Source organism: Coptis chinensis, chromosome 9 (genome assembly GCF_015680905.1).
Source record: "Coptis chinensis isolate HL-2020 chromosome 9, ASM1568090v1, whole genome shotgun sequence".
Taxonomy (NCBI): Eukaryota; Viridiplantae; Streptophyta; class Magnoliopsida; order Ranunculales; family Ranunculaceae; genus Coptis; species Coptis chinensis.
The window spans coordinates 66060997-66085321 of NC_141464.1; the positions used below are offsets into that span (position 1 = coordinate 66060997).

Consider the following 24325-nt stretch of genomic DNA (forward strand, 5'->3'; position numbering starts at 1 on the left):
TTAGACGTAGATGTCGTGTACAAAGAATTGACGTCGTGAATTTCTTCGAAATTCGAGATGAAATTTTTCTAAGTGAATGAGATTTTTCGAAATCCGAGATATGATTTTGGTGATGAGATTTTTCAAAATCTGAGATAGACTTGAACTTGTGCCTGATATCGTACATTGCTGCAGATACCATAACTTTTTATGCATGATATCGTACATTATTGCAGGTACTAGGGCTTTTTGATATTTAACTAGTATCGAGCTCGGCACTACAGATATCATGATTTCCTTGATATTTACCTAGTATCAAGTTCGGCGCTACAAATACCAAGATCTTTTGTCTTTGACCTGGTATCGAGCTCGGCGCTACAGATACCAAGATTTTTTGCTCGGTACTACAGATACCATGATTTTTTTGTCTTTGACCTGTTATCGAGCCTCGGCACTACATACCAGAATTTTTTGTTTGTCTTGGTATCGAGCCTTGGTGCTACAAATACCATGATTTGTTTTTTATATTATGCCTCTTTCGAGGGCTTTCTTTGTGCATTTTCTGAGGGCTTTCTTGGTTATGAATGATGTCCCCATGTGATGAACATCTGCTTCAATTTTATTGATGTATATCTGCTTCAATTTTATTGATGTACTCAAATACCAAGATCTTTTATTGATGTACATCTGCTTCAATTTTATTGGTGTTTGGTCGATATTGGCTGTAATTGAGTATCAGACATTCGGACCCAATTGATTTTCTGAGTATCAGGGTCCAAGTCAATAAACACGGCATCTCGCCCCCCCAAGTGATCAATTTCGATACCCAGTATTGAAATATCACTTTCATATCAGATTGCCCTTATATCGGTTATGCTATTTTGTAGCCAAAGTTCTGTTTCCTTTCTTAAAAAAAAAAAAAAACAAACAAACAAACAAACAAACAAACAAACAAACTAATGAAGTCAATCTTAAATATCAAACTCCAAAATTAACCCAATCCAAAATATCAGACTATCTCTCTGATGAAGAGAATGAATGGGATGCTTTGAATTTGGTTCTGTCGATCGGTTCTCTATGAAGCTTCCCATCTCTCAGCAAGTTTTTTCTTGGTGAATTTTCTTAACCCAATTGAGCATGGCACCTTTCTGGTTTGCTGCTTTACCAAACTCTAATGCTCTCTGGCCTGTGATCAGTTCTAGGAGAAGGATACCAAAGCCGAACACATCACTTGAATGTCGCCTCCAGGTGAGTGGTATCGGCTACCACCCATACCCTTTTTTTTTTTTTTTTTTTTTTTTAATAAAGTTTTTTGAGTTTTAGCTGACCCTAATCTGTATTAAGATCAAAAATAAACTTTTCCCATTTTGTCCTCCTCAACATAACATGATAGTACTTAACTCAAAGGAGGTACAAAATAATAACATCCATTACAAGATTCCAAACCTGCTAGATGGTCTGCTACCCTATTAGTTTCCCGAAACACATGAGAGAAGTCGACACTAGTAAAACCAGTAGATAGGTGAAGGATAGAATTTGCCACGTTCCTACAGTACCAAGGTGCTCTCTCTTTTCCTTGTAAAATCCGTATAGCACTCAGAGAGTCTGAAGCTACTATGACCTTGTCAATCTGTGCATCCCGGCATCCTTCTAAACCTTGTAAGATCACCGTCAGTTCCTGGAAATGGACTGATTTCAAACCTCCAGATCCTGAGAATCCAAAAATCACTTCTTCATATGCATCTTGAACCACTCCTCTAGTTCCCATCTTAACTCTGAAACTGCTCCATTAGTATTCAGTTTAAAAACTCCTCTTTCAGGTTTTGCCCAAATGCACTGAATTCTCTTCTTCCTCTTGTATTTGACTTCCAAACCAAGTATGTCCACCAAGACTCTATCTTGAATCTCTGCATGCACTTCGCTGATTTACCCCTGTAAAAATACTTTTACTTCATTGATCAATCTGTTCTTCACATTTTCCCAAGGTTGTGTGGTGTTTTTAAATCTTCGATTGTTCCTTTCCTGCCATATATAACTCACTGATGCACAAAGGAAAACTTTGATGATCTCTGCTATCAGCGATTTGTTTCTACACATCCTCATGAGTTCCAGCCATTCACTATTCGAATCCAATGAGCTTGTGTGTAGTCCCAAAACCTGTTTCATGTTTTTCCAGATTGCTTGACTGTACAAGCATTCAAAGAACAAATGCAATGAATATTCTCTAGAGTTGTTGCAGAGGCAGCAGGAGGAGTGTTGAAGCACCTTCTTCTGAACCAACCTATCTTGCATTGATAGATTGTTGGACAATAATTGCCAAGTTGTGAAAGAGTGTTTGGGTAACACGTACTTCCCCCAAACCAGGCTATACCATCTTACCCTTTCTCGTGGAACTCTGAGGGCATCATAAGTTGTCTTGGAAGTAAATGCGCCAGAAGGATCAGGTGTCCAGACCACATCATCTTTTGGTAAGTAACAGTTAATCTCAGTTTGGAGGATAGCACTTTTCAGTAGAGATGTAGGTAGATCACGCACCGTGTGGTTCCATTCGCCATTAGTGATCAAGGCACTAACCTTTGCGGTGAGAGGTAGCTGGAGAGTAGCTTTTGCAAACCTGTCTTCTATTAGAGGCATCTCACCACACCACAGATCATACCATAAAAAGGTGTCAGCTCCTGTAGCAATAATGTATCGGATAAACCTCCTTGCTGTTTTCCTTGCGTCTAGTAAAATTCTCCACACCCACGAGCAATCTTTTGGAGTAGTCATAACCTTTTTTAATCCGGTGCCCACCTCTGAAACCGAATTCTAAACCCAATTTCTTGGTCTTTATTTTTTATTTCTTCGATTTCAATCTTTTGGTTTATGGAGAACTTGCTGTGTTCTTGATATCGGTGGGGTATTTTTCTTGGTCTTTCTGAATATCGAAAATGGAAAGTCGCCCCAATATTGGTATTGGATATTTGGTTGTTGTTTTTGTTCGGTATCAAATTTGGTTGTTGGGGATTCTGTATCTAACTTTGGGCGTTGGTATTTGACTAGTATCCAGTGGTGGCTCAAGACAATTGGGGCCCTAAGCAAAATTCAAATGCTAAAATATGCGAGAGTTTTTTTTATTAGAGAAGGGCAAGGGAAACGTAGGGTATGTTTAGAAATAACGTTAATTTCTTACTTTCTAGGGGTTTTTTGACTTAACCCCCCACGGATGTACCCCCTTTTGAGATAACCCCCCATTTTGAGAATCATTACTGATTGCCCCCCATTTCAGAGTTAATTTTTCATATTGATAATTTTGCCCTTATGTCAAATTTGAAAAAAAACACCCGTTTTTAACATATGTCTTTGAAAAATTCGAAAATTAAAAAAAAAAAAAAAAACCTCAAAAAATTCGGAAAATTGAAAAATATAACAAAAACTCGAAAACAAATTAAAAAATATTCGATAAAAGGAAAATTCAAAAAAAAAATCATAAATTTTCCAAAAATTGAAAAACAAATCGGAAAAAAAATCAAAATTTTTTTTGGCAAAATAAAATAATATCAAAAAAATGAGTAAAAATTTGAAAAATAATAATAAAACAACTCAAAATATAGGAAAACAAATTAATTTTATTATTTTTTTCAAAATTTTTGAGTTGTTTTATTATTTTTATGAATTTTTCAATTTTATTTTAAATTTTTTAGAATTTTTTTCCCGATTTGTTTTTTTCAATTTTTGGAAAATTTTGAATTTTTATTTTGAATTTTCCTTTTATCAAATATTTTTGAATTTGTTTTCGAGGTTTTTTTTTTTTTTCAATTTCTGTTATTTTTTGAGTTCTCAAATTTTTTATTTTTTATTTTTTTTTTTTTGAATTTTCAATTTTTTCAAAAACGTATGTTAAAAATGAGGGGGTTTTACAAATTTGACATAAGGGTAAAATTGTCAATATGAAAAATTAACTCTAAAATAGGGGGAAATCAGTAATGATTCTCAAAATGGGGGGTTATCTCAAAAAGGGAGTACATCCGTGGAGAGTTAAGTCAAAAAACCCCTATTTTCTAATGTAAAAGCGTTATCTAAGCGTTAAAATAAGGGGCTGAAAAATAGTGGTGTGCTAACATATAATGGTGGGCTGAATTATATTGGGGCCCTTTGGGCTTTGGGGCCATAAGCAAATGCATATTTTGCTATGGGTTGAGTTGGCCTGCTAGTATCGAACTTTTGTTGTGGGTGTTTGATTGGATTTGATTTGGTATCGAAATTAGCTGCACGAACAAAGCTTGTACCAGTATCGGCCTTTATCAAGTATTTCGCCCCCAAAAGACGGAAACAGAAGCTCAACTGAAACTCTGCTTGTCTTTAGATATCTTAACCGAGGCTCATCCCTCTTTAATCCCAAACTTTCTGAGTTCCGACATACCCATTATTATCAAATCCAAACATTAATATTCATCATCACGTAGAAACCCCCACAACATTTCAAGGACCAATTCTCTAATTGACGCTTCTACTCGCAATTTCGGATTCTCTTGAATTGAAATGAAGTATAAATTGATTGAACTAAGTTGCTGAATTGAATGAATTTATTGAATTGAATTGATGAAATTGAATGAAATTGTTGAATGGAAAGAATTTTCGCTAAATTGAAATGAAAGAATTCGGTATTGAAATTGGGTTGTTAAAACGCATGACGCCCCCAAATGTAAACTCTTTTTTGTTAAACAATGTTTGAAGCTTCTTCAAGAAGTTTTAACGGCGGAAAGTTTTGAAAAACAAAAATTGCACATGAAATGAATTGATTGAAGCTAAATTGAGTGTAACCAATCGAAATAGATGAAAATTTTATCAATGATCGGATTAAGGATTTCTAATAATCAAAACTTACTTGAAAAGATGAAAATCTAATCTTGATCAAAGTTTTTCACCTGGAAACTTGAAGTTGTTCATTGATGAATAGACGGCGCTAATGTAGAGATCAAGAAGAGATCATCAAAACAAAGAAGCTCTTTATTGGTTCATTAATGGTGTTTTACAATCTCTCAATTCCTCTCTTTCTCTTTCTCTTTCCTCAAATGTGAAAGAATAGAAAAGTGAAAATGTGGAAACGAGTCTCCTCCTTTCTCTTTTTGCATTTAGTTCTTTTATAGTTGTTCCATATGGCTTTATCCAATGGGTCCGGTTCATGGGACTCAAATTTTCTAGACTCAACTTTGACTCAATTTTGTGACCGTGAGATCAGATCCCTCCTAAGGTTCAGATTTTACACTAAATACTAAACATACCAAATCTATAATGGCTGATGTCATGTGGGACCTTCCATTATTTCTCTCTCCATTCTCAATCTCAATCTCTCTCATCATCGTGTCTTTTTTTTTCCAGTATTTTTTTAACTCCATAAAATACAAAAACTAACAAGATACGTACAAGAGAAGATGGATTGAATTTAGTGAGGAAGCAAAACAAGCAACTCAAATGGAGTGTTAGCAATGATTAAGTTTAAGGCAGGAAAAATAGGAGTAGAAACTTCAATTGAATTATTTGAGTTTGATATGTAAATATTCAAAAAATGAGCTTTAATTAGCATTATTAATGTCAAGAATGTGATTTTGGAACCAATAGAATTCATCGGCATTTTCCAAGCAACTTTCTTATATCAATTAATTTCACCTTTGAATTAAATGATTAAGATAAATAAATGTTTTTTTTAATTGTAGTTTAAATTGATTTTCACAATTTTGCATTTGCAACAAACCATGTCCAAAATGGACAGAGAACAGGAAATCAGGAATACACCCTGCATTCATTGGTTTCACTTTGCATATTAACAAATTAAGAAGAACTGAATAAGACTAGATGGGAGAGAAAAACAAAAGGGAAAAAAAAGTTAAAACTGTAAAGTGTGTGGGTCCTTCTAACGTCACTACTAAAGAGAATATCAACTGGTTCATTGATTAATTAGAACCGTTAAGATGGTTTCAATCAACCGTCTAAAAATTGAGTTAAATCTGAGTCAAAGAAAGTTGAGTCCCAGGAACCTGACCCTTATCCAATAGTTTTGTGACAAGTTCATTCATTTCTCTTCTCTTCTATATGCAACTTAAAACGAATACATCATCTCTCATGCAGATATTGTATTAAAACATTCATTTCTCTTCTACCTGCAACTTAAAATGAATACATCGGCCCTCATACTGATATTGTATTAAAAATTTAGTGGAATAATAGCAAATATTGGTATGTACAATATTTGGCCACCACACTATACTTTTTTTGCAGGAAAAATGTGAATATTATAAATAATAATCTATATAACAAAGAAGAATGGTGTTGGACATCCAACACCACCCCCTAACCTTTGGATCTAGCTTATGCGGTGGTGAATCCTAGGGCTTATGAGGTGTGGGTTGTTTAATAGTGTGGAATAAGAGTGTTGCATCATTCTTGAAGTCAACAAATGCGGCTGGACTTTTAGTGGACTTCGGTTGGGCTTTTTTGTCGGGCTTCTAATGGGCATCGATTGGAGTTTTTTTAGTCGGGCTTCGGTAGGAGTTTTTTTAGTACGGGGGCAGATATGCGTCGGGGGCACCGAAGGCGCGCATATCTATGCCGTTCGGGAGACAGATGCACGTCGGGGTGTCGAAGGTGCACGTATCTGTAGTACGGGGGGCGGTTGCGCGTCGGCACATATCCGTGGTCGATGGGGCGGATACACGAACCGGCGCGCGCCAGACTGTGGTCGCACGGGGACGGATGCACGGGGAGAGCGCCGCGATATCCGTGGGTCAGACGGGGGCGATGCGCCGGGGAGCCAAAGCGCCAGATCAGAAGTACACGCGGGGATGGATTGTCGGGGCACCGGGCGCGCGATATATGTGTCGCATAAAGGGGGATGATGGGCGGGCGCAAAAAAGTGCGCGATCGTGTGGTTGTACGGCACGGGCAAATACTAGTAAGGTTACAAAAAAGGGGTTAAGCACCACCCGAGCTGGATTAAGTTCCCACTTTGAATCCAAAATAATATATTCCATGAAGGTGATAAACCTTCATTCTAAATTCTAAACCATGTGTGTTTCTAGGAGTAATTCATTTATATCTTGCTAGAATGTTTCTTGCCCTGGGTGGACGAGGAGTCGGATAGTCGGATCGACAACTTTCCCCTTTGGCTTGCTTTCTCTCTTCTTCTGAGTTTGCCATGGTTCATTACCATCCTCTGAGTTATCTTCATCATCAACAAGATCTGCCCAATTGACCAATCTCAGTATGGATTTGGTTTCATTTAAGACTCTATTGGCTACTTCTGAAGAGGCACGCCACTAGAGGACTCTTCTCTCGTTGTTGATGAAGAATAGTCTAAAACTCTACTATTCATAACTTGTACCACTGTCGACTCCTTCTCTACTTGCTCGTTCAAGTTCGTGCTCACTGGCGTTAAGCGTAGAGGTTCCATTTCTTTTTCATGTCGCGCATCCACTTGAGGCGATGTGGCACCCTTCACCGTAGGTGATGCACACACAAGTGGTAGGTTAGTATCATCCACACTAGGCGAATCTGTCACCACTCAGACTGTTATCTCAATATTCAGCACTTCTACTACCTCGTTTTCGTGTGTATCCTCTTCAATTTCTGCTAAAGCCGCTAATTGGTTACTCGTGCATGCGTCCGTAGTGGCGCTAACTTCATTGTTATCTCCATCTTTCTTATTTGCGTCTGCTCTCACCCATTCCTGATGCCCTTTCTTCCTGTTTCTTTTCTTTTTCTTTGTACCACTAGCACTTCCTTACCCTTATCATTTGCTTGCATAACTCTTTTAAGCTTTTTGCATTCTGTCACCAGATGACCAACAATCTTGCAGTGATTACACATTTTTGGCAGCTTTCCCACTAGAATTGTTTGCCAGAAATTGAACCCTTTTGTCTTGACATAGATCTAGTATGGTATTGGTTCAGCCAAGTCTACATCAACTAAGATGTATGCAAAATATCCGAAGTCTCTCTTAAGTGCTTTCTCATCTATGAGCATAGGATAGCCTACACTTCTAGCAATTGAGATGGGAGTTTCTGGTTCCCAATACTCTTGACTTAGCCGTGGGAGTCTGATCCAAACAAGTGCATGTGTTTGTTTTTGCAAATCGGGGTTAAAGTTTGGTGTCCATTGACTCAATCTCAATAGAAGTTTGTCACACTCCCAAGCACCCTTAGCCCACACCCGATTCATATTCTCTGTATTTGAAAATCTAATAAAGATGTAACCTTTACCAATTGGGGTTATAAGCCACTCACCAATTGGTGCCCATTTTTCCTTAGTTAGCTCCTGCACTCTGTCAATGGCTTGTTGACAGAGACTGGATTTTCAAACTCGTAGAGATCCATTCTCACCAAAACTTACTAAAAACAGTAGATCAAGAGGAAATAAAAGTCGACTCCTGAAGAAAAGAAATCGCCTTTCAAATCGCCATTTTGGACTCAAATGACGTCATTAGAGCCCATTTACTTATTTTAGATCTCAGCCGCCACCACACTATACTTATTGTCTGTTCGCCATACTTTCATCATAGAGTGTTACGAAAGCATTTTTATGAATTTGACGGAATTACGGAATTACATATTAGTCTCTTCACTTAGTTTTGTCTTTAGTCTACAATCATCAATAATGAATTACCATAATCACATAGTCACCACATTTCTGATTAAGACCGTTCGTACCATCAATATCAATTAGTTCTAATATGCCATGAGAATAACGATCCGAGTGTACTCTACATCAAAAACCGTCTAGGACTCCAAGCAGCCACCACGACAACTCATGACCCATGAGATCGAGTCACCTGTTCTCAGAAATTTACAGATAACGACGAGTAATTTTTTGCTCCTAGCGGGATTTGCTCCAAGAGTTCCAAGCGAAACAGGAACCAACCACGTGTCCACTAAAAAGAGATTGACAGTTATCAAATTCTTTCCTTAAAACAAACTTCTTGATTTGTCCTCACTAAAAATATAAATAAATAAAAAGAAAAAGAATTAAAAAAAATCTCATTGTAGGAGTTCTTCCCATCATTAGCTAAAGATTTTTTTTTTTTATCTTTTTTAGTTTGAAAGAAGTGTCACTAGTTCAGCAATTCAAGTTTTTTATTTTATTTTTTTTTTCCAAGACTAAAAACTAAATTTTGTAATTGGTTAAGTTTTTTTTTTTTATTTTTTTAAGGTTGGGGATAAATCAGAAAGTATATATTAAGGTGGAAATTTGATAACTATTGATCCCTTTTCAGTGGACATTTCGTTTCTTTTGGAGCAAATTCCGCTAGGAACAAAAAAATCACTCACTTACTACTTATACTAGCCATTTGGCCCGGCCTATGGCCGGACTTGCTACATAGATAGCTAATTACTAAAAAACCTAAAGTCCACTTGAATAAATAATATATGCATATTGATAGCTAATGATTCATTGCATATTTTGTTTGAAAGGTTTATGTTTTTCTAATATTTTTTGAAGGAGATTGCAAGCTCTCAAACCTTGATCTAGTAAGTATAAAGCGTATATATATCTTTTCCGGGCCGATACATCAACAAGATTGAAAAAGACAAATCGATATCAATTTCAAATCTAGATGAGAGTCCTACCTTAGCTTTCTCACCGCTTGATCTAAGCATTTGGAATGACTAACTTGGCGATTATATTGTAGCATCAATCCCATGAATGCATTTGATCTCACTCACCAAATACTCCACTATGACATTGTCAAAGTCCTCCCCACCCAAGAAAGGATCGTGGTTTTCCTACAATGTTGACCGAACCGATCGATAGCCAAAAGAGTCGATTTCTTGAGAGGTCAATCTTCGGGAACACATTTTATAGTCTATTTGATATGCAAATAAATTGGATTTCCAAATTCCAATTGATGTATGGATGAGTTGCCCGCCAAGCTTTGTGAGTGTAAACCGGATATCAATCTTAGAACTATATCGAACCACTACTTGTATCTAAAATTGACTTCTTCCAAGGTCCACTCAACAGAAGATCATTTAGAGGACCAACAGAGTAGGGAATAACATACAAAGAACTATTCAAGGGAAACTGAGCAAGTTGGCATATAAGTGATATGCCATAGATTGCTCTTAAAAAACAAATGGCTAACGATATTTCAATTATGTAATGCGGATACTCCTACATACTAATGCATCATAATAGTTATAAATAAGAATCGAGATCCAATTTTAATCATTAATCAAACTAAATGAAGTTAATACACAATTGTTTGTGTTTGGACGACAATCAATGATTTAATGACATTTATTTACATTCGGAGTTCTATACATAGAAATAATGAAAATCAGTAAACTCATAATGACTCTTTAGTTACCTAGATGTATATACAATTTTACAATTTATAAAAGATATATTTGAGAGCAAAATCCCAAGTCTCAACACACATTTTACAATGAAACATTCAATACAAAAGCAGTGTAATTTCCTATATTGTGACTATGTCTTTGTAATCGTCCCATACCAGAAAGCACAATTATTATGAATTAGTTGGATTACAAAGTAACCAACCATGATTATTTACTGACACATCTACAAAAGTGTGCATGTTAGTGTGATTATCAGCTCTATATCCAATCACAACATTACAAATCTAAATTAAATATCCAAATGCAACTCCCTTTGAGAACTAAAACAAATCCAAGTATCTATAATGAAATCAAACACCCTTAATGAACTTGCTATCCTCATCAAACTCATCCACAATTTCACTCTCACCTCCACCACAATATAATGGATTATTCCCAAAACTTGTATGATCAAAATTCCTAACCAGATATTGTTCTCTATAACTCCATGTATTTTGGTTTTGCAAAACCGATGCCCAACACGCGCAACTCTTTATTAGAATTGTCCACTTGAGACTGTATCATTATGACTACTTATTCCCATCTCTTCAAAGTAAGGCATGTTCAACCAAATTAGTTTGTTTTCATATTTAAATTTGCTTGGATTTAAATATGAAAACCAAAACCTAATTACGTTCCACATGCTTTTTCATTCTTCTTCCCGTTTTATTATTTTTATTAGTGAAGCCATCTCTTTCACATAATCACATTAATCTTGACAACCAAGAAAACACAATCCGCGGAGGCTAATGTTGCTCCCAACGTTAAGGTCAATTAGACCAGATTAAGGCAACTAACTCAAAGATAAGATTAAGGCAATGCATGTCTTGTTTGTGAGTGTGCCCAACTTCCACAATAGGTACCACCTTGACCAATCTCATTCTTACTAATCTGAACTTCGTTTCCCAAAAGATACAATAACAGACCAAGAATCCCACATATCTTTACATCCTTCAATGTCACATCAAAGTACTAAATTATTTACAGATGTGGTAGTGGGCTAGGGTTTCCGTGATCCAAGATACTACAAATCTCAAGTATATGGCCATTTGTTATCCAGAGCAACCATCGCTTCAGATATAACAGGCCCAGTTATAACTCTCCCAAACAGAAAAGCATCACAATGAAGGCAAAGATGGTGTATGTTTTCAAGAATGACATAGTTCTCGCCAATTAGGACTTATTTTGATAAAATACATTAGTTTTACATTGGAACATCTTAGTTGTAATAGAATTTATTTACAAAAGAGTAGTGATGATATTGTGTGGATGCTTTTTCCTTCGCTTTTTATAGTACTTCCCCGAAAGCAATTGGATTGGACTTGGTTTTGAATACATGGGGTTACCTCAAGAATTGATGACGGCAAACCCTCGTCGAATTTGAGGAGGAACATGTCGCCTGCCTATAAGCAATTACCACCGATTCCTTTCAACTATCTGCAGGTTTTATTGGATTTCATATTCTTAAAATTGATGAGATTTGTAATGAAGCCCGTGGTCGAAAGCATCGGAATGGCCCATATATTTTGAAAAGATATTCGAAAGCCCGTAGGCAATCCATTCAACACACCTAATTTTAAATGCCAGCCCATCCCTCAAGTTTAGAGGGCTTCATGTTGGTTGTTGCTCCCCCAGCCTTGCCCATTTGACAATGAAAGTAGTGATGGCGATGTCCATCTAGAATTCTAGAGTCTAGACCGAAAACCCAACAAAAAAATTGCACCAACCCTAAACCCGTAAAACTCCCAACCCAAGTCCCGAACCCGCACCCAAAAGCATAAAGTTTGGTTTGGATATCAAATACTATATCGAGAAAAGAGAGTCTTCCAAAGAGAGAGTATGAGATAGAAAATAGTGTTCATGTTGGTGATATATAATACAAAGCTTGACATCAAGAATCGAGTCGATCACATCCATTGAATTATTTACTTCACTTTCTCTCTCTTTACTAACATCTGCAGGTAATGACCAAACCAATTTAGTAAAAAAAAAGTGAAAGTAGATCCAATTATCGATTCTCATAGCCACCATTTCAATGTTTTGTCATTTCTTTATCACATTGTCCACCGATCTAAAGTAGAAAATTTTGAAACCCCCATCCGGTGATACACGGGGAACATGGCTAGCTTCTATTTCAATATTTGGTCCTCTCCTTTTCAAATGTTCAAATTCAGAATTTGATTTATTATCAATCAATACGAAAATATACGATTATCTCAAAACATCCTAAGCAAAGTCGTTATAAATTATCAAGTTATAAATTATCAAAAGACGATGAAAGATTATTAAAAGACGGGAAGGGGCATATCATTAGCAGTCAACATATAATTATTTTGGATGAATAGTAGAAGTCAATAACTTATCGTTCCCGTCCAGATTTATCTCTTAATTAAGTTTGTAGCCAAATCTCACTCTTTTCTTTTCATTTATTTTCGTCTTTACTTCAAACAATGGGGACTGTACCTATTTAAACATAGTTATTCAGGAAGATACCATCAAATAACCCAGTTTACCTTACGAAGAGTGTGTAAAAGGATTCTAAGTATCTGCAAAGTGAAGGCGCATCATTCAAATTCTGCAGAGGTTTGAGAAGGTTCTCAGAGCACAACTATATCCGATAAAGCTACCGTCATCCCTCCACCTACCAAAGGATGGCACATGTTGAATGCATCTCCCATTAATAGAGCACCGGAGTCGGATGGGGCGGCCGGCATGCTTCGTTTGGCATTGTTTTATGTGTCCTTTATCAATTGCAGCTATGAAGGAATCATATAGCTCGGAGGGACCTGAAATGCAAATGTTGCCAAGTAAGTAATGCCTTCAAAAAAAAATTTTTTAAAAGATGTAAAAAGTCACGTACACCAGCTAGTATATACCTGAGGAGCTACCACGGTCTTCAAATAATTGGCCATTTCACCGCTATCGCCAACTCAAATATGGTATGCCCCTTCCCGTCTTTTAATGATATGCCCCTTCCCGTCTTTTAATGGTATTTTGGATTTCAAAAAGCAATTAGGTACTCAACAATGTGCACCTTTCGATTCTCATATTTAGTTAGACATCCAAGCTCAAATGGAATTGTTTCATGTCATACCCAAGTAAACCGCATGCTAAACCTACGGAAAAGAAACAAAGATATTCAGACGCATAAATACAATAATGAACATACATTTTAAGTATCAAGACGGTCCATCCGCTTGGCCATGGTTTTCTAGTGAAAAAAAGGTTAGCATGTACTAACGAACTCTTTTCTCAAGGTAAGTGTAGTGGTATAAGGAATTAAGGATAACCATAAAAACTAATCGCGGCAAGAAAACCACTCATACCCAATGTTGATCGCGGTCTCTTTCTTATCTCCCCGTGAGTAACCAAATCTTCAATCCCGCTTGGGCAAGTTTGTCTATGCAGTTAGGAACCTGAATTTTAAGTTGACACCAATCTTCGCGAATAATCAATACAATTCAATTACGCACTATATTAGACGATAGGTGAGACTGAATTGGAGATTCATTTAATAAACTCATCGACCCCATTTAAAGAATAAATAAAAGAGCTTAAAGCTATAGAAATAGAAGTCGCAGCCTATCATAATGACGTTGAGACATTTATCTTCTAATCGCTTATTCGAAAGCACATCATTTTTACCCCCACACAAAAAAAAAAAAAAAAAGAGTCTTTTTAATGGTTGTGCAATTAATCGCGTGGCTTACGATAAGAAGAGACAAAGCGGCAAAAGCAGATCCATCGGCATTAGTACCCCATTACTCATCATATTGGGCCTCCAATAAACGACGTTCTCACTGCTGCCATTGCCACAAACCGAGGATCATGCAAACCAACAGGGAGTTCGGATATCAGCCACCCTCCATTTGAAATAAACAAAAAGGGAATGTGAACAAGTCTTTGCTTGGATCTTCATTCAACATGTTAAATACTAAATAAGTGTCTTTCAATCTTCAAAGAATAAAATTAAATATAATAAAAATCAGAGATAAAACTTGCCCGATATCAATGGTGGTATCATCGTATGGGTTGAGATGGAACAGTAAGATATCCAGCCGGTAAGTCCGAACTTAAGAAAAATCTGAAGTTAGCAACCGGGTCCAAACTCCATCATATTGCAGCAGAAAACAAATATGGGCAAGTTTGGTTGATTGATATACATATCAAGTTCAAAGCTCAATGAACATAAAAGCAATGAGAGAGGAGCATATAGATGTAGATAGGGTTGTAGGGAAAAAATAAAGAAACACACACACACACACACACACACACACACGAGAGAGAGAAAAGAAAAGAAGAAGGCCTGAAGCCCGAAAGCAAAATGAATCATATTCCTAAAAATCTTTTTTTGTCTAAAATGTAACAAAGAGCCACCAACCCGGTTGTGCAAAGAGCTAATGACCTTTAATTCTGCATACCGTGCATTCGGTAATCACCATAATCATGTAGTCATGAGTTGCGACCCAAAAGTTTTGGGAATGACCATCATCATGCTAAGGTCCTCAAAAAGATAGAATGGTAATCTTTCCTCCATCTTGAATTAGGAAAAAAATGGAATAGTCTTTGCGAAGGCTATTGAGGTCCGCCAGATTTCCTAATTATGTGTAGCTATTTCATTTCATAGTGAATTACCGGGTAAAAGAGCATATATCACATTGAACCAACATAGGACTCCACCATAATTGTAACTGTATTGTGAAGGAATGTCTTAACTTTCAATACCATAGAAGCATCTTCACTTGGTTACATGTATGGGAGACGCCAAAAAAAAACAAGAATCGGTTTGCTTATGTGGGTTTACACCGGGTGCAATACCTTTGGGGTACACATGGAGTATTTTTTCCTCGAACTTCTAGGTTCAATAATAAGATGTTAAAACTATAGCAAAAACTCTCGGTAACGCGTTTCATATACATTTCAATATCAGTTTAACTTATTCCAATATTCCATTGGGGCCACGATTCATGAAAACTGAATGAGATTTGAAGGTATATGGACATACCTGGTGGCAGATTTCACAAGTGATGCCCTTCTTTTCGTCACACCATCCCCTCGTACACGACTCGTGGAGCATACTTGAATCAAACAATATTAGAATCCACATAATTCAACCGCATGAAGATACTTACATGACCTTTTTCGGATTAAAATTATTATCAGAAAGCCTGCGATCTTCTTCATCCTGTTGTTGTTCAAAGCATGGTTCACCTTTTTCTGAATTCAGTGCTCACCATAGAATTTAATCACAATAAATATGGTACAGAATACAGAAGAAGCAAGTCAAGTTCAGTTTTCATATTTTGTTTCTCTCCATGACTATATTATCTTTAGTTCTAAGGCTATTTCTTTCCGGTCACATCAAATATATCATGCAATGAAGACGAATGAGTTAACAATACCCGAAAGATCTCAAATGAATCCAAGAAGATCTAGCCAAAGCAATAACATAAGCAATTGTTCCCCAAACAATTCAGGAAACCGTTCTCTACACTTGGAAGGGCCATGGCCAGTCATTATGAATATCTTCCTCTTGAACCTTGGCACTCCTCTTTCTTGAACTATTAGTACTCTCATCACCTTCAACATAAGCATAGTACCTCAATGCAAAAGCAAGTGATAAAACCACCCATTCTAAGCAAAAGATCAAAATACAAAGACTTCCAGCTAATCTCAAGATCATAACACCATCTTCTTCTCTAACATAAGACTTCAATTTCCTAAGAAATTCACCACTTCGTAAAAATGAGTAAGATATATCGATCCTTGAAATATAGCTGTAAGTCGTAAACACCATGTGAGAAGCGTACCATTTATTAGTCCCATTCGACGCAATAAAGTGCAACCGAATACAACACCAAGAATTGTGAAAACGTGAAGTAAAATGAGGAAGAATCCACAAAGTGAAGGGAATAGACGGAAGGGAGAGTGTGAGGAAAATGCAACTTAATGCAGCACCTAAGATAATGTAATTGCTTAGTAAGAAGACCTTGTGAGTACGGTGATGTGATTGGTTTATCGCAGATGACCCATTGTCAATTGACAATCCCATTATAAAAAAATTGAAAGAATCAAGGAAAGAAAGTTGCTTTGGATGTTAATTTCAGTTGATGGGGTAATGCGAGAGATTTCAATGACCTGAAATGGTGAGTGGAGGAGAGAAAGATAACTTGAGAATAACTTTTCAATTGAATAAGCAAGCTAGACAAATAATGATTTAACAATGAGCAATCTAGCTATCATGTTTGGTAAGCCACTGACCTTTTCACTGGAAGATGTAAAAAAATTCAATCCTATATACACCAAAGAGTCTGCTCATCAAACATTTAAGTGTCCAACAGACCAAGACCACAAATTCTTATCAAAGCATTGCTAAAACTATCAGGAACCCATCACAGGTCTCATCCCCATTGACATATCAAGTACCTTCTAGTTAAGCCCTTCAACAATAAATGACATTACAACTACCTATTGTAACACTAAGACATTTCTCAAAGTTATGTTTGAGATACACTTAAGATCCTCAATGAGATTAATTAGTCACTACTATCCTCACTGCTTTTGAAGGCAAGAGACGGATACCACCTGCTGATACTTCATAGAAACAGTTACTGCAAGCTGATACCCCCCTACACACGTGTGTTCATTCTCGCACCACACGCCACAAAATAAACTCCGAAAGTTTATTCCCTCTTATTTTTCCCGTTTTGCCCGTCATATCTCTCTTTCAACCATCACTTTTGTATTTCATTTATTCCCTCCTCTCATTTTCTTAAACAGAGAGGTACCCATAATAGGGTAAAAGCAGATGAACCCAAAAATGAAAAAGGAATTTTGGCATCCAAGCTGTAGATTATTATGTTTAGCTTTGTGCCATTAAGTCCGCATAAGCCTTAAAAGGCCATACTACACCATCATGGGGGCCGGAGCTCATCACAATCAAAACATAAATGAAACATAAATGACAGGAAAGAAAGAAACCTTACCAGTAGTTTCGGATGGTGATAACCATATTGTGAACCCTGAATAAAGATGTCGCCACCTTTGTACTGTAGACGGTTGTACATCTATTTTCTATATGATTACATGCTAAAGCATAGCGATGCCCTTTGATGCTAAATGGATCATAAGCTGTAGCGACAAACATTTTCAAAGAAAGTAGGAATCATGAATGCAAAATGACTTGAGATAATTGAAGCATTGCACTTTTGATTTATAGAATTATATTATGTCGGAGTGATATTTATAGAGAACAAAGATGTAAGCCAACATCTTTATGCACAAATTATCGACTCTGTCACAACACTATTCTCGGCACATGCTTATTATATGCGGCCCGGCGAATTTCGATGGAGGGTATTATTATAACAAAAAGCTAACATTTGTCTTAAGAAAAAAAAAAAAAAAATGAACTGTTAAAAGAAAACTTCGACCATAAGTTACCTCGTAATAGAACACAGGCTGAACTGGCCGAAGCAACATGGTTGTAACGGTAGGACTTTCGTGCTCGTGAGCATGTCTCGACAAATTGAAGTGTCTCCCATGTTAAGGAAATGTGTGCTACATATGCCATTTCTAGATCCCGGGGGGGTCATCTTGTTGTAGGAGCTCATCATTGTCTTGAAATGGTTCTCCACGCTTTTAAAAAGAAAGGCTACGTGAAGTGTAGATGCCGCTTCTTCGATGCGAATCGTGGTGATGGAGTCGAAGATAATCGAGAACCCGTCCAAACAGGTTACAAAAGAAAAGTGAAGAGTGAAGGTTGGCTATCAAAGAGTTCAAGTTGGGTCGCTAGAATACCGTTCCCAACATCGGAACCGACAAAAAGACCGGCAACTACCGATTCAATCAAGTAAAACAATCGGGCATAGTATGAAACACAAAAGCGTGTGGCAAAATTGACAGATCGTCATTATCTACACCACCACCGCTGGTTGATATCATACATAGCAATGATTAGCACACGCCTAAGTTCAAAAGATATATTTTTTCTATCTTCAATACTTGATGAAGTAAAGCACCATCAGAAAATCCATTAATTAAGTAATCAGAACCCTTTTGGTAACAATACTTACCCGCCATGTGCTATTGAAAATGAACCAATCCATTTTGCTTAGCTTTTCTTCTGCTCGATTGGCTTCTTGTGGTAGCAAGTGAGGGACCACTTCAGGATACAAAAATAGTTTGGATATCCAATACAACCGCGGGGTATTTGATTGATGGAGCAGAATTCACTGTTTGAATACGAAGAAGAAAACAATTGATGAGATAGATAATAAAATATATAGAATTGACGAAGACTCTTTGGAGAAGATAAAAAGAACGAAACTTCTTCTGTTTTCTCTAGTGTTGTTGATAACAAACTATCCAAATCAGATTGATCTTGGAAGAAGAGAAGAATAAGAGAGAGAGTATGAAGAGATGATTTTTTTGGAGAGTGCTTTTTTGAGAGGTGAGAGTGTTTTGTAGAATTGAAAAATAAAATATGGAAAGAAGTTTTTATCTATTTTGGGTGATTTAACAATTGAAATTGCCAAAAAAAGTAAATTCCTTTTTATAAAAATCTGGACGATGTGTCGAAAAAGAAAAAAAAAAAAGGGTGGCGTGGTTTTGGGGCATTCTCAACTACTCAGTATTAATGGTCTTTGATTTGGGAAAGTGGGAACCGGAGTTTATATGAAACTCGATCGTGACGTGTTAGTATTGTACTAATGCCAACTCAGTTCCCTTATTTTCGGGGAAACTTAAACCGTACCTCGGACAAAATTTATTTTTGCCACATCTTTACCTGCAATGTCTGGTCACATCAAGTAAACGCTATGTTAGAACAATTCAACATTTTGGAATTCATATTTAAGGCTTTCGCTACGAAATCACCAAACAGAAATGTATGCTTTGGTATATGCACGTACCAGTCAAAATACGTATTATAAGCCATGAATGAATGCATGCTTTATGTGCACTAAATATCATTAGGGGGGTGGTTCTCTATTGTGCACTCATCAAATTGGATTGGGCAACCCAAAAAAATAAGAAATATTATAAATTTGCCATATTACAAGTTTGCCATTAAAACTCAAGTCATGCAACAAATCCAACCGGTCTCGCCATAACGAAATCTTTGGGTTGTTTGAGTGTACACTCATACGATTTTGCCATATAGTTTGAATGTACACTCAAACGATCTCGCCATGTAGTTTTAATATACACTCAAACGACTTCACCATATAGTTTGAGCGTACACTTAAACGATCTCACTATATAGTTTGAGTGTATACTCAAGTGATCTGCGCGTGTCGTTTGAGACAAAATTTTGGTTTTAGCTAGACGATATGGCGAGGTCGTTTGGGCAGTCTCCAAGACAACATGGCGGGGTCGTTTGGACTTAAAAAATTCGGTTTGTTTGTCACGATGTTCATTTTAAAAATCAGCTTCCACTTAATCAATCCAAACTCGAAACGATTTCATCAAGTTTGGGCAAACTCGAACTCAAGTTTAATCAACCCAATTTTCCACCCAAACTCTAAAAGAACATCAAGTTTAATCAACCCAATCTTCCACCCCAATCAAGTTTAATCAACCCAATCTTCCACCCAATCAAATTTAATCAACCTAATCAAATTTAATCAACTCAATTAAGTTTGAGTATATACTCAAACGGAACACGACTCGAATTGGGTAAAGTCGCTAATTTCAATTCTCATTGTTGATTTACAACTCAACACTCGAAGTATAAACACGGCAAAAAACTCGAAGTTTTTTTTTTTTTTGGTTCAGTCTCGCGAGAGAGATGATACCGGCTAAAAAGATTTGAAAAAAATAATAACCAGTATGCGTTGAGGTGGGGAGAGTGTGTATTGAACTATTGTTGTTGGATTTAGTTGTCGGGCTTAAACCGGAGACTGCCCAATGCAATTTGATGAGCGCCGGATTAAATCACCTTCCTATAATTCTTTGTATATACTTGTACGAAGTTGTGGATGTCGCAACTTGGTCCAATTCTCAGTTCAATCATTAAAATGTCCCAACTATGCGTCTACCTGCTCCTCGCTGTATATCACACTCGCTAAAAAGTAAGGACGTCTTACGTCTATATATGAGAACTATTACAAGTCCCAAGCTGCCATGTCGAATTAAATATATGCAATAAAACTAGTAGTGAACTGAAGACTGATCGACTTGGGCGATCAGCGAATTATCAAAGGAACATTTGGACTCCTGATTTCATTGAGTATTTGAGTCACTGCACGGTGGTTATAAGGTGACCATAATATAATAGTCATACACTTTCGTTTCATTTCTTCCAATATGCAGTTGCAACTCCCTCAAGTCATTGCACTACATTAAAATTTGTCACACTCAGGAGGAATTATTTGACAGGTAAAAATGTGTTTTGAGGGCTTTGGTTGTTTTCGTGGATGGCTACTACCAATTTCCTTGCCAAAGACGACGCAAAGTGACTAAAAACTATTATCCTATTATCAAATAAAACTAAGAGCCTCCATGTCAAGCCAGGACATGACTGCAATGCCTATCATGCCTCATGTTATATAAAGAAGACTACACGTGTCATGCCACATGTTATATGGTGCCGATGTGTAATCTTCTTTATTATATTTAACAAAATTCATACATCAAAATTTGCCCGGACCTTTTACTTTACGGTTTACACCAAATCTACTGACGATTATCTTTATTATTTTTTTTGTGTTGTTAAGAAATGTTCAAGGCAGGCCTCAACCTGTATTAAAAATCAAACTCTCAACAATCATCTATCACTCACTGACTTAGTTTTGAAACTTTGTAGGAGAAGACTTGCACCAGGCGAATCGAGAGGCTAAAAAAAGAGGTGAAGGATGAAGGATACACTTCTTGATGACACCGTACAGTCATTAACTATGTTGGAACTGATAGATAGCTTGCAAAGGCTTGGGGTGGCTTACCATTTTGACTGAAATTAGGAGAACACTGGGCAAATCCAAACCCGACCCAATTACTAATTGTGTCGAGTTTATCAAACCCAAACCCAACCCGCATGTATAACGGGTTACCCAACAGGTGATCCGCTAAGCCAGTGGGTCAATTTCGGATCAGTTTCGGATTGGATTCACAGATAGCCTATATACAAAATATTTAGGATTTCACAATTTTATTTACCAAAAATATATATCTAAAAAAAAATGTATTAATTCAAAAAAAATATCCGTAATTCAATTACATATCTATGAAAATAAAATAACGAAACATATCTTTATCAAATGAATCAATATGACGGCTAATAATTTTCCTTTTAGTCGTTTATTTTAGGTTGTTGGGATAATGAGATCTAAAAAAAATAAGAAAACATATCTTAAAATAGGTTATACAAGTCAGATCACGGGTTGATGATCCGACCTATTAGACCCGAAAACTAATCGGGTCTACTAACGGGTTACCTGGGTTAACATATGTGACCCTAACCCAACCTATTTGCCAATAAAACCTTTTTTTCCAAAAACTTTTTTTCCCTTAAATAACCCAAAAGCCTTTTTTCCCAACCCAAACCTGCTAATTTCGTGTCGGATTCGTGTCGAGTTAGCGGGTCGTGTACAAAACTGCCACCCCTAACCCTATCTGCCAATAAAGCATGTATTGTGAATGATTTACATTCCAAAGCACTGAACTCAGGCTTCTCAGACAACATGGTCACAAGGTCTAAAAAGGTAAAGTGGTTTATTTTCATATATATCTTATTCAATTCCCTACAATAAATAATGTACCAACAAAGTTACCAAAAAAAAATGGTTTTTTAGACATACCCACCCCTCAGAGCAAGTCCAATGGAGAGCTACTAAATTGGGTTACTAAAAGATGCCACATAGGCTTTTTAGCTTGCCCAGCCAAATGTGGCACCCCAAAATCAAAAAACCAATCCAATTGTGTTTTCTGTTTTGAAGTGTTAAATGATACGGACGGCATAGTTTCTATCGTCTGTCTATTATTTTATAACTTAAGTTGAATTTTTTTTGGACGGACGACACAGTTTCTGCCATCCGTCAAAATTTAACACACGGACAAATAGAAACTATGTCGCCCCGCCTCCGAACTTATTATAGCAAATGCTAGCTTAAGGTCTTAACTTTGGTCGGGTTTTTTAGTCCTTCCAAATTTAAGACCCTTTTAAGACCCCACCTAATCGAATGACATTTTTGTGGTTGGGGTGCTATATTTGCCTTTAGCAGCCCATATAGCCCCCCATTGGACTTGCTCCCCACACACACACACACACACACACTTTATCGCTTTTAATGCCGGTCAATTAGGTTTGACTTTCATTGACCGTTAGTCCAGATTTTCTATTTTCTTATAATAAAATAATAATAATAATCTAAAACTTCCATGATGAAATGCCGAATATGCCCTTATCCCAATTATAAATGGGAGTTATGTCTAATTCCCAATTATAAATGGGGAGGGGTGTCTAAAAAACCCAAAAAAAAAATGTACCAACAGGTAACCGTCCTATTTAACCTCCATATTTTTGTCTGGAGCTAGCCAAATTCCTTTATATAATTTCACATTTGATCCATTTTTGTTTGAATTTTTAATTTAAGTTCCAACAGTACATCGTTGTTCACTTGGTCGAAAATAAAACGCCTGACATTTCACAACATTTCCATTATTTGTTTACAAATCGATTTTGTCTATTTGCTTCTCTAATCAAATTAAGTCTGTAACATGACCCGCCTCATCCTACCAAGTTGATATTGTCTCCACTTAACCATTGCGGATATCTGACAGTAGGGGTGTAAAATGGGCCGGGCTGGCCCAGCCCCCTTATGCTATGAGGGTCGGGCCTGTGAGGGCCAACACTTGAATTATACAGCCCTTGCCCTCACCTCAGCCCCCTTTAGAAAACTGTGGGCCGGGCCTGAGGGCCGGGTCTATGGGCCGGGCTGTACAACTTGTCAATTATTCAAAACTCTTGAATACAACTTGTTTAGACTTCATTAACATATTTGGTTTTTATCGATTTCATTAAGCGATTAACATATTCATTACAAAAATTCTTGAAAACCTATCAAACTTCATTAAATTATACAATAGAATATATGAATATATTCTATAGGATAGAGATATATCCATATAATACAGCTGTATCTTATAGAATATATTCACATATTCTAACAATATATTCATTACAAGAGAGAGAACCTCCATCAAGGACATTATACGTACAACTAAGGGTATTATACGTAATTTTGTTTAGAAAATCTAAATATCAATGAGGGCCTTAATACGGGCTTTGTGAGGGCTTTAGAGGGTCGGGCTGAGGGCCGCCCTCATGTTTCCATATCTAGGCCCTTACCCTCCCCTCAAAACATGAGGGTCGGGCCGGCCCTGCCCTCAAATTGCATGCGGGCTTAAATTTGAGGGCTTTTTTTGTCTATGGGCCGGTCGGGTCGGGCGGGCCGAGGGCTTGAAGGCCGTTTTTACACCCCTATCTGACAGTATAGGGTTTTCGGACTCCAGATAGCAGCTTCTCAGGAGGTCACCCATCTTTGGACTACTCCTGCCAAAGATGTTCGGGAAAAAGCCTCGATGTTAGGATTTGGTGGATCAATTACTTATAGCCAGGATCTTGGATAGCCACTTAAGCGAAGTGGGATCACACCATGGCGCAACGACTGTCACCCAAATTTGAGCTAGACGCCTTCTATCATACCCTTCCTCGGGCCTCGCCCAGGGGTAACACAAAGTCGTTCTTGTTAATGATAGACGTGTTTAACGACGTCAAGTATGAGAATGGATGTTTTAGACTAAGTTTGTGCCAAGATGTGAAGGAAATGTTAAGTTTATAAGAAGCATCTCAGCTTTGTTTCGAAGATGAGCATACTTTACAAGAAGCCAACCCACTCTCAAACATTTGAAGCTTCTGAATGAAAATAATCTTAGATAATTTAAGGTGGTCGGTTCCGTTGAAGATGAGAAAT

The 24325-nt window shown here is 37.0% G+C and overlaps 1 long non-coding RNA gene and 1 pseudogene across 1 annotated transcript; one reads left to right on the plus strand and one right to left on the minus strand.

The window, feature by feature from the left end:
• The first annotated feature begins 876 nt into the window (after positions 1-876).
• Positions 877-21496, plus strand: LOC147477444 (uncharacterized). The gene is made up of 2 exons (XR_015208170.1): positions 877-1227; positions 21160-21496. It is a non-coding gene; the product is annotated as an uncharacterized LOC147477444 (long non-coding RNA).
• LOC147477445 (uncharacterized) lies at positions 15525-17227 on the minus strand (annotated as a pseudogene).
• Positions 21497-24325: the final 2829 nt, after the last annotated feature.